This window comes from Prionailurus viverrinus, chromosome D2 (genome assembly GCF_022837055.1).
Source record: "Prionailurus viverrinus isolate Anna chromosome D2, UM_Priviv_1.0, whole genome shotgun sequence".
Lineage (NCBI taxonomy): Eukaryota > Metazoa > Chordata > Mammalia > Carnivora > Felidae > Prionailurus > Prionailurus viverrinus.
The window spans coordinates 79,745,561-79,755,235 of NC_062571.1; the positions used below are offsets into that span (position 1 = coordinate 79,745,561).

Consider the following 9,675-nt stretch of genomic DNA (forward strand, 5'->3'; position numbering starts at 1 on the left):
TGGGGCAGCGGTGACTTGGCCCAGCCCATTGTCCCTTGCAAGGTAGCTGGTCTCTCTTCTCCGCGAGTAAGATATAAACTCTCTGAGGGTAAGGTGGAGGGCAGGGCTTGTCCCCTTCAGCATGACTGACATTTTGGGCTGGATCGTTCTTTGTCCTGCTGGTGGTGGCGGCAGGGGACAGGTGCTGCGCTGTGTACTGTAGGCTGTTTAGCAGCAACCCTGGCCTCAACCCCCTGGACGCCAGTAGGACATTCCCAGTTGTGACAACCAAAAATGTCCCCCAACCTTGCAAATGTCCTCTGGGGGAGAAAATTGCTTCTGCTTCAAAGTCACTGGTCTGGGCATTTATGTTTTGTTTGCTTGAAGCATAGTGCCATTTTAACTTTGTTAATGTTTATTTATTTTTGAAAGAGAGAGAGAGAGAGAGAGAGAGAGAGAGAGGCAGAGAGACAAGGAGACACAGAATCCAAAGCAGGTTCCAGGCTTTGAGCTGTCAGCCTAGAACCTGATGCAGGGCTCGAACTTACAAACGGTGAGATAATGACCTGAGCCAAAGTCGGATGCTTAAACTACTGAGCCACCCAGGCGCCCCAGCATAGTACTATTTGAAAATACACACACCAAATGCTTTGTTTTCGTCTAATGGCTTATGCCATTGTTTACAATTGTGTAACAATATTCTTGTTTTGAATAAAAATGAAAACTCAAAATTCAGGTTTAAACACTAGAAAAGATGATTCAGATATTTTTTTTTTTTTTTGAGACCCTAGAATCTTCTTTAAGGAAATTTTCAAGAAAGAGGATGGGCTGGGAGTCAGAAGACCTTTGTGTGGTCTCGGTCTGCTTCTTGCTGGCTGGTATCTTGGCAGGTCCCACGTCCCCCGGGCCATGAGTTTTTGTCATTAATGTGAGGAGGATGTTGTAGTGATTCATCTCCGAGGGTCCTGGTAGGACTGACATTCTTAATAATTGAACAGAAGCATAACGAGGAGTACAAATGTGGGATCAGGGAATTTCCAGTTACGGGCAAAATTTGTGTCGGCCGAGCAAGGTAAGGAGAGAGAGAGAATAAGGAAGATAGCTGGTAGGAGATGCTGGTGCCCAATTCACTCAATAACCTGGCTTCAAATCATCAAAGGTTTCCATGCAGACTCCTGGATGCCCATGTCTTTGTCTAAGGAAAGGCGTCGGCAAGATTGGATTCCTTTTACAGAGATTTGCTTTACCTTCACATCAGGACAGTTAACAACAACAACAACAAAAATTAGTTGCCTTGTGGTCTAGGACCAACCCTGCTGACACTCTCGGGGTTGGGGAGAAGCCTGTTCTGAGATGTTTGCAGGATTCTAGAAGCAAGGAAGCAGATGACACCTCAAGAGTGGTTGCCAGAGCCAACTTCCCCAGAGAAGAGAGAGAGAGAATTTAGAATCGTTTAGAGAACAAGGGTAAGTTCTCTTAAAGCTGCTCTTCCCAGGGCAGATCCCCCAAAAGCAGAGCGTTTCGGGTTTTTCTCCACTACGTGCACGAGAGTAGCACCTGTCTGGGAAAGAGCCCGTATGGGCAACAAAAACCCCCCTCTGGTCTTGCTTTGCCTTCATTTCACCTTTTAGGACACACATCTATAGAAACAAGCCGTTTTTGAAACCCCACAGAACCAATGACCTTCTTTTTACAGATAAAGAGGAAAGGCAGATTTTTTTTTAATTGGTTTTTTAAAAATTACATGCACTTTTGACGGAGACGAAATACCCCATTCCTTGGTGTTCCCTCAGACATCTTGCTTGTTAGGACCAGAGCGAGAAGAAAACGGACCCCAGGAATGGAGCTGCAGGGACCCTGGAAAAAAGGGGACACTATCACGCCACCGCCGAGTTCTGTCAACTGTCAAGTTAATTAGAACGAAATTAAAAACACATTTGCCAAGATGTTCCGCAGCCAAACCAGTTAAATAGAGATTTTAACAAAATTGAAAGCACATTATACTGAGATTTGTGGATCCTGGCCCGGTGAGTGAGCACCGAAAGTGTGATAAAATAACAAAATTGCTGCCTAATAATCTATAGAATAATATTGTCAACTAATGGATTATAATAAAATAAAAGCTGTTATTAGGGTAAAACATTATAACAAAAATCCAACTTTATTTGCAGCGCCTCCCCCTTAATGGTTTTGGGCATTTTGAAAGGTAATTTAAACAAGTACATTGTATCCTTATTGAAACTGCTTCATCTCGCTGGCTGCTGAAAATGGCTTTAACCATCTCTCTGAACAAAAGCACCCCTAATAAGACAACAACAAAAAAACCCCCAAAGCAATGGCCCAGCAGCGTTGGGCTCTGGGAGAAGTGGAGCCTCTAAGGCAGCAGCTTTCTCCTTGCATGTAATTAGATGAATTAAAAGGACAAAGTGGTTAATGTAACTGTTGTTGGTGGGGGGGGGGGCTGGCCCCTTTCATCCCATCCATTTCAGACAAGAACCTGTGGCTTTTGCTTGAGCAATGCAGAGAAGAATGTTGGCGGTAGGGAAATTAACAAGCTTAATCTACGAGGAATCTGCTCTGAGTCAGGGATGAAATGTATCTCCAGCAACGAAAGGCTACTCATTCCTGCTTCCCTTTTATATGCCTAATAAAACTTACAATAAATTAACTGCATTTTAGTTTGCAGCCAGGCTCTGTTAATCAGGGATGAGGCACCAGGTAGTCAAGTCACAAGGAGCCTTCAACGGTGCATTTCAGCTATGCGGTGCGGCGGGCGGGAGCCCCTCTAATTAGCCTTCCTTCCGGTGTTGATGTTTCAAGTCCTGCGGCGTCACTGGGCTTCAGGTTTTTCAGTAACCGGGTAGTGACAAGGGTGGGGGGGTGGGGATGTATGTTACCACCCCAGGTCACTTGACTGCGGGAGGCGGGAGGAGTTCTTGGGGGAAAAATCTAAGCCAGATTGATTCTCTGTTTGCAGCCCTTCGTGCAGGATCCCGGAAGTTCCCTTGGTAATATTACACATTGTTGGCTAGTCTGGTTCTTCATACTCACCTATGCTACCGTCACGGTGATATCTCATAGTAAAAAGCAAAGCAAGTTGTCGTTGCGGCCTTTGGTTGCCTTCTCTGCAGAACTGGGAAACCGATCCAGTTGGGTCCAGTGCCCGAGAAACTCTAAAAAAACAGCGGCGGGATCCGTGGGAGGGTTTACTCCATTGCCGTCTGCCATTTTGTACTCTTGGCCTAACACGGACTCAAAACAGCAACTCGGAGCCTTCCTTGACCTATCGGCAAATTATGACTTTGTTTTAGTATAAAAAATAGAAAGGCGAAAATTAAATTCATTAGCTCCAATTACTAAATGATTCATCTGGCTGGTTAATGAAGCTGCACATTATGCTAACAAGATAAAGGCAAAGAATAACATGTGGGCATCAGCGGCTACAGGCAAGCTGTGCTCTGCTCCGTTGGAGACACCCAGCTGAGATGGATGGCATGACTTGGGGGAGCTGGCAGGGGGGCCCCGGAAGGGAGAAACCGGAAGAAGGGGTGCTTTGCCTGCCTCTCAGGGAGATCTGAGGAGGCTAAGTCAGGGCTGACAACACTCTGGGGGGCGGGGGGCGGGGGGCGGGCCCTTCTCTCCCTTTCCGGGTGGGAAAGGCTGATGGAGAGTCGGGGGGGAAGCCCTGTGTTGCTGTCAGAAATGGCGGACCTCCCAGGTCATCCGAGGGAGGGTTGGGCCCAAGGCTCAAGGCCCTTTAAGGCTCGGAGCTTCAAGTAACCTCTAGGTTGGGGATATGGGGTCATTAGGAACAGAGAGACTGTGGAGAGGGTCCCTGTTCTCTATGTTCTCAGACATTTTCTAGGCCATGGTTGGGATTGGGCTCACAGTAGAGGTAAGGCTGGATCCTTGAGCCAAACTGCATGGATTTCAATCCTGGCTCCCCCAGATCTCAGCTTTGGGACCTCAGGCAGACTTTTCCTAATCTGTAAAACGGGCACAATCATAACACACACCTTGTAGATGTAAGTATCGGTCTGTTTTTTTTTTTTTTTAATTTAACTTTTGTTAGTAGTAGTTGTGGTCCTATGGCTATCATCTCTTCCACACCCATCCTTTGGGTCTCTTCTGTGCCACACCTTTGTTCTGATCACATCCGTCGTTTGTAACAGTGGTACACCGGTGACCCCAGTACCCTCTGCACCTCTGGGCCCGGGGAGGCGTCTGATGAATACCGCTTATGTAAAAGGCTTCCCAGATCTTTCCATTCACTCCCTCTGAGCAAACGAGTACTTGGGTCGTTGCTGAAGCTCTCCACTCCGGCAGGCCTCTCCTCTCCCCAGCCTTCACTGTCTCCACTTTGCTCCTTGGAATTCTGGCTCCCGCTCTCTGGTTTTCCTGGGCACGCACCCCTAACTGGCTGCCAGAGGCAGGTGGGCATCCAGCTGCTTTGCGAATGGCCACAAGATGACTCTGTCATTATTCCCACCGCTTGAACTGAGTCAATCTGATCCTCCTTCTATAAAAAAACATTCATCAAATAGCAAGAAAACCCAATTTTAGAGGCAACCTATTTCTCCTTCTCCCTCCGCCCCTCCCCTGCTCACACTCTGTCTCTCTTTCTCTTAAAAATAAATAAACGTTAAAAAAAAAATTTTAAAAAGAAAGGGGGCCGCCTGGGTGGCTCAGCCGGTTGGGTGTGTCTGACTTTGGCTCAGGTCATGGTCTCACAGCTCGTGAGTTCAAGGCCCATGTTGGGCTCCGTGCCGACAGCACAGAGCCTGGAGCCTGATTCAGATTCTGTGTCTCCCTCTTTCTCTGCCTCCCCCCCCCCCCACCCCAGTTTGCACTGTCTCTCTCTCTCTCTCTCTCTGTCTCTCTCAAAAATAAATAAACATTAAAAAAGTTTTTTTTTTAATTATTTTTTTTTCAACGTTTTTTATTTTTATTTTTGGGACAGAGAGAGACAGAGCATGAACGGGGGAGGGGCAGAGAGAGAGGGAGACACAGAATCGGAAACACGCTCCAGGCTCTGAGCCATCAGCCCAGAGCCTGACGCGGGGCTTGAACTCACGGACCGCGAGATCGTGACCTGGCTGAAGCCGGACGCTTAACCGACTGCGCCACCCAGGCGCCCCAAAAAAGTTTTATTTTTAAAGGCAACCTATTTCTATGCTGCCTGGCAAAAGAAACCCAGGACTCTGAGTTTGAATCCCAGCCCTCCTACGTGCTCTGTCACTTCAGCCAAATCCCTTCACCTCTTGGGGATTGGTGACAGTAATGTGCCTTGCTGAGGGTGGGGGGAGGTCTCGAGTGAGGCTCTTTGGAAGGGCAAAGGGTTAGGTCATATGTCCCCATGCACACACGAGTCCCCTTTCCCGTTTGCTGCAGTGGTGGGAAATGGCACCTCTCTGAAGTCCCATCACTTCCTGCTTCCAAGTTTCAGTAGAAGCTGGGCCAGTAGGTGTAACTGCTAGTCGCCCTTCGGCGCGGATCCCGTGGCGCTTCCTGTGCCCAGCGCAGCCAGCCTGTTGCGGGCAGGGGAGCAATGCCAAGGGAACCATGCTTCACCCTCTCCCCCGTCACCCACGTGGATGTGTCAACAGCCCCTCCCCTCCTGAGGATTAGCGCCTGGATTACTTCTGTTGGCGTCAGAATTGTCCTTATCTCAGCCATCATCATTTCAGCCGCAACCGGTCGAGCACTTCCTAAGTGCCAAGACTGCCGCACGTGACCCCCCCCACCAGCCGTCACCGACAGGTGACGAGAATCCAGGCTTTCCTTTATCAGCTGAGCTCCTGGTTTGGAAAGATTTGTTTCTATCTGTGTCTAAGGTACAAAAGAAAAGAGGTGTTTTAACGCTCGGCCGAAGTGTGAGTCGGAGATCGCTTCAGATAATCTGAGGTTTACCCACGCCTTCCGCTGCCATCACCACTCAGGCTCATACCCCATGCTCCAGGCGTCGCAAGGCAAGGGCGGTAAGTCTAGAGCCATAGTTTGTCAACACCGCTGAGACTGCCAGTCTCTGGACAAGTCTGCATGTTGCTGGTAATTGTGGCAATCTGGCTTCTGTGGGCACCCAATGTCTTTATTCGAAAAGATTACAATTTTGCAAAATTATGGTAAACCAATCAGCAATGCGAATGGACTTTGAGGACCTCTCGTAACTGGTCTTCTCCTCAATACCATTTAATGTAAACATGTGCTTTACAGGGTGGAAGCCTACGTGTTACAATGTCCCAGGAAGTCAACGGGAAATGAAATGAATGTGCGAACCTTAACATCTTTTGGAAGTAGATGTATTAAAAAGAAGCATGGAGGGGCGCCTGGGTGGCGCAGTCGGTTAAGCGTCCGACTTCAGCCAGGTCACGATCTCGCGCTCTGTGAGTTCGAGCCCCGCGTCAGGCTCTGGGCTGATGGCTCAGAGCCTGGAGCCTGTTTCCGATTCTGTGTCTCCCTCTGTCTCTGCCCCTCCCCCGTTCATGCTCTGTCTCTCTCTATCCCAAAAATAAATAAACGTTGAAAAAAAAAAAAAAAAAAAAGAAGCATGGAGGGGCGCCTGGGTGGCTCAGTCGGTTAAGTGTCTGACTCCTGATCTCAGCTTAGGTCATGATCTCATGGTTCGTGAGATCGAGCCTTGCATTGGGCTCTGTGCAGACAGCATGGAGCCTGCTTGGGATTCTCTCCCTCTCTTTGCTTCTCCCCCCCCCCCTCCCCCCGGCTCCACATGCTCTCTCTCTCTCTATTTAAATAAACATTAAAAAAAAGAAGCATGGATAATATGTTGCTTTGGACGTTGGGGTTTTGCTCTGGTTGTTTTTACTGCTTGGTTTGCTGTTGTTGTTGTTTGTTTGCTTTACTCCTTGGTAACAGCTGTGTTTAGTGTGGAGGATGGAAGAGCATCGAGAAAGTGGGAAGGCAGAGAGGGCTGCCATGGAAGGTTCGAGGTGTTGGCAGATGATGTGGATGAGAACACAAGTGACATATGCTTTTGCACACACAGCTTTGGGTCTGCCACAGTGCAAGAGTCAGGAAGAGTTTTCGGGACAAAGTGGGCAGTGGGTGTGGGGCAGGGAGCCAGGCAAGGGCAAGGCTGACAGGTTGATGAGTTCCTGAGCACAGAGGCTATAGCTCTAGTGAGTGAGACGTTTGGCCTCCTTCTTGCGGTATGCCCGTGACCCTCAGCTCGCAGGTGTCTCATCGGGATGCCCTGATGCCAGAAAGGGGAGTCCAGGCAGGGGCCACGGGAGGCCATGATCCTGGGAACCAGGGGAACCTGCTGCATTATAGTGTCTGCATCCGCTTCCTGGTCGGAAAGCGGGTCACCCCGCCTTCCGGGGAGACGGGGAGGGGAGGGGCAGCAGAGACCCCAGGCTCTAGGCTAGAGCCGCCAGCGGCTTATCATAAAGGTAAGATCAGGACTGGCGGGAGGAGCCATATTCAAACATGAACTCGGTGAATTTAACGTTCACAGATCTCAAAAACACAGCAGAAGTGACCATTTCCGATTGGCGGCCCTGCTGGTGTGATGCGTTATAGCAGGACCAGTCATCGAGGCTCAGATCATACAGTTCCACTGAGTAAAGGCTCCTTCCTGGGCTCCCAGTTAGGAAGCTCAGGAAGCCGGAAGGCTGATGGATGGAGATGGGAGGGAGGCTCAGGGAGTGAGTCAGCAGTTCCCTCCGTGTATGTGCGGCCCACGGCTGGCTTAGTTCGGACCGTCATCCATTTGTAGTTCTGGATGTTTCGGAAATATTTGCTGTTCATCTTTCCCCTCTGCCTAAGAGCCTTTTAGCAACACTCTTGCTGGGACTGGAAGCATCCTCTGAAAATCCTCAGTGACGCATTTGGGGAAAGCTCTGGAAGCAGACACTGGGTCACTGTGCCTCCCATCCCCTCCCCTACTCACCTTCTAAAGGCCCCACGGGGCATCCAGCTGGCAATACCCCGAAGCTGCCAGAGCAGATCAACTCCACGTGAGCGTGTCCTCCGAACTCTAGGCCCATCCCAGTGGTCCACCCCCTTGGCCTCGCCTAATGAACCGGCTGTGAATACAAGCCACAAATATTCCAGAAGGATCTTGGGTGCCCGGTGGTCACTACTCTCTGTTCTTTAAATGCCGCTGAGTAAGTTGGGTGAGGAAGAAGCCACTACCCTTGGGCTTTCTGCTGCCCGTGGCTGCAACGCTTCAATTGTCAATTGATCTGAGAGGCTTTTCTGATCACTTGCCCGCAACAGCAACCCTCCTGTCCATCTTTCTTTATCCTCCATGAGGCGATCACCATCTGGCTTCCTGTACGTTCTACCTGCTTACATGGTCCTTGGCCGACTCTCCTCGCTAGCACGTCCCATGAGGGCGGGGCTTCCGGTTCGGCTTCCTGCTGTACCCATGATGCCTGCCATGCAGAGTATGCTGGGTGAGAGTGTACCGAACTCACGAATGGGCGTAGGAGGCCTCGGGTGGTGCCTCTTCTCTGACCGAAGCTGCCTTTGGTCGTCCCCGCGGTGCTTGCTGGGATTGGGGAACTGGGACCTGGCATTCTCCCCTTCCCTTCCCACGCTCCTCTCTCTACATTGGCCTCGGCTCGTCACACGCTCGGCCACTTAGGGTGTGCAGCTACTTGACGAAAGGGCAGGAATATCATAAAGTGCACGGCAGAGCAGGAGAGATCATTGGTCACAATGAAACCGGCCCATCCAGCCTAGCCTGCTGAGCCTCTCCCTCAGTGTCTCTATTGTATTTGTTCAGCAAATATTGAGTGCCCGCTGTGTGTGAGGCATGTGCCGGGCCCTGGGGCACAGCAAGGGGTGGAAATGGAATGAATCACCCCCACATCGTGCTTGCTTGCCACAGGGGAGGCAGCCATCGATTAAACACGAGTCACACAACCAAACACCTTTCTGCACCTAGTCATGAGGGCAAGGAGCACAGATGCCACAAGAGTGGATCAGGAGCTGCACTCGGCAGGTGCAGGGGGCATCTGGGCAGGCTTCCCCGAGGAGGTGAGGTTTGAGGTGGGATCTGAAGGAGAAGCAGCCAACGAAGGGTGAGCCGGTAAAGGCGGCCACAGGGGGAGAGCGTTCCAAGGACAGGGACCAGAATGAGTGGGGATGCACCGAGGCAGGAAGGATTACGGCCCATTTGAGGAATTAAGCCAAAGCCTGGCGATTTTTCCCCCTGTCTTCTGCCAGATCCTTGTGGAACCATCCTCTTCTTTCATTCTGGGTCCAGGTTTCAGAATGAACTGGCCTTTTCCAAAGCTTCCCAAACGAGCCACTTGTGCCTTCCAGAATATACTTGACATCTGCTGCTTATCCATGCCTTCTTAGGCCTGTTCTGCCCAGGACAAGCCCTACGCGGGGAGCCACGGGGAGCCAGCCCCTCTCTGAACCCTGTCTCTACACAGTCACAGTCATATCCCCTGGTGTCTCTGGGAACCTCTCCAGTGACATGGCAGCTCCATTTCTTAGGGAAGTTTTTAATTAAAGGGTAATTGGGCTGGGGACACAAAAACAAACAAGTGCCAGCCGGTGACGCAGCGATATCCCTTTTACCGCCTGAGCGGTAGAACATGGAACTAACATTCTAGGGCTTCTGACACATGCCTCTTCTAAACATGCAAAATAGAACATCCCAACTGTATGCTCGTTATTTAATAATATAGTTAGTTAGGCCTGAGTTGTGAAAATCCTGAC

At 50.2% G+C, this 9,675-nt stretch overlaps 1 long non-coding RNA gene across 1 annotated transcript; it reads right to left on the bottom strand.

The window, feature by feature from the left end:
- Window positions 1-1,707: 1,707 nt before the first annotated feature.
- LOC125148226 (uncharacterized) lies at window positions 1,708-8,565 on the bottom strand. The gene is made up of 4 exons (XR_007145459.1): window positions 7,889-8,565; window positions 3,996-4,498; window positions 3,031-3,262; window positions 1,708-1,836 (listed from the first exon to the last, which is right to left on the bottom strand). It is a non-coding gene; the product is annotated as an uncharacterized LOC125148226 (long non-coding RNA).
- Window positions 8,566-9,675: the final 1,110 nt, after the last annotated feature.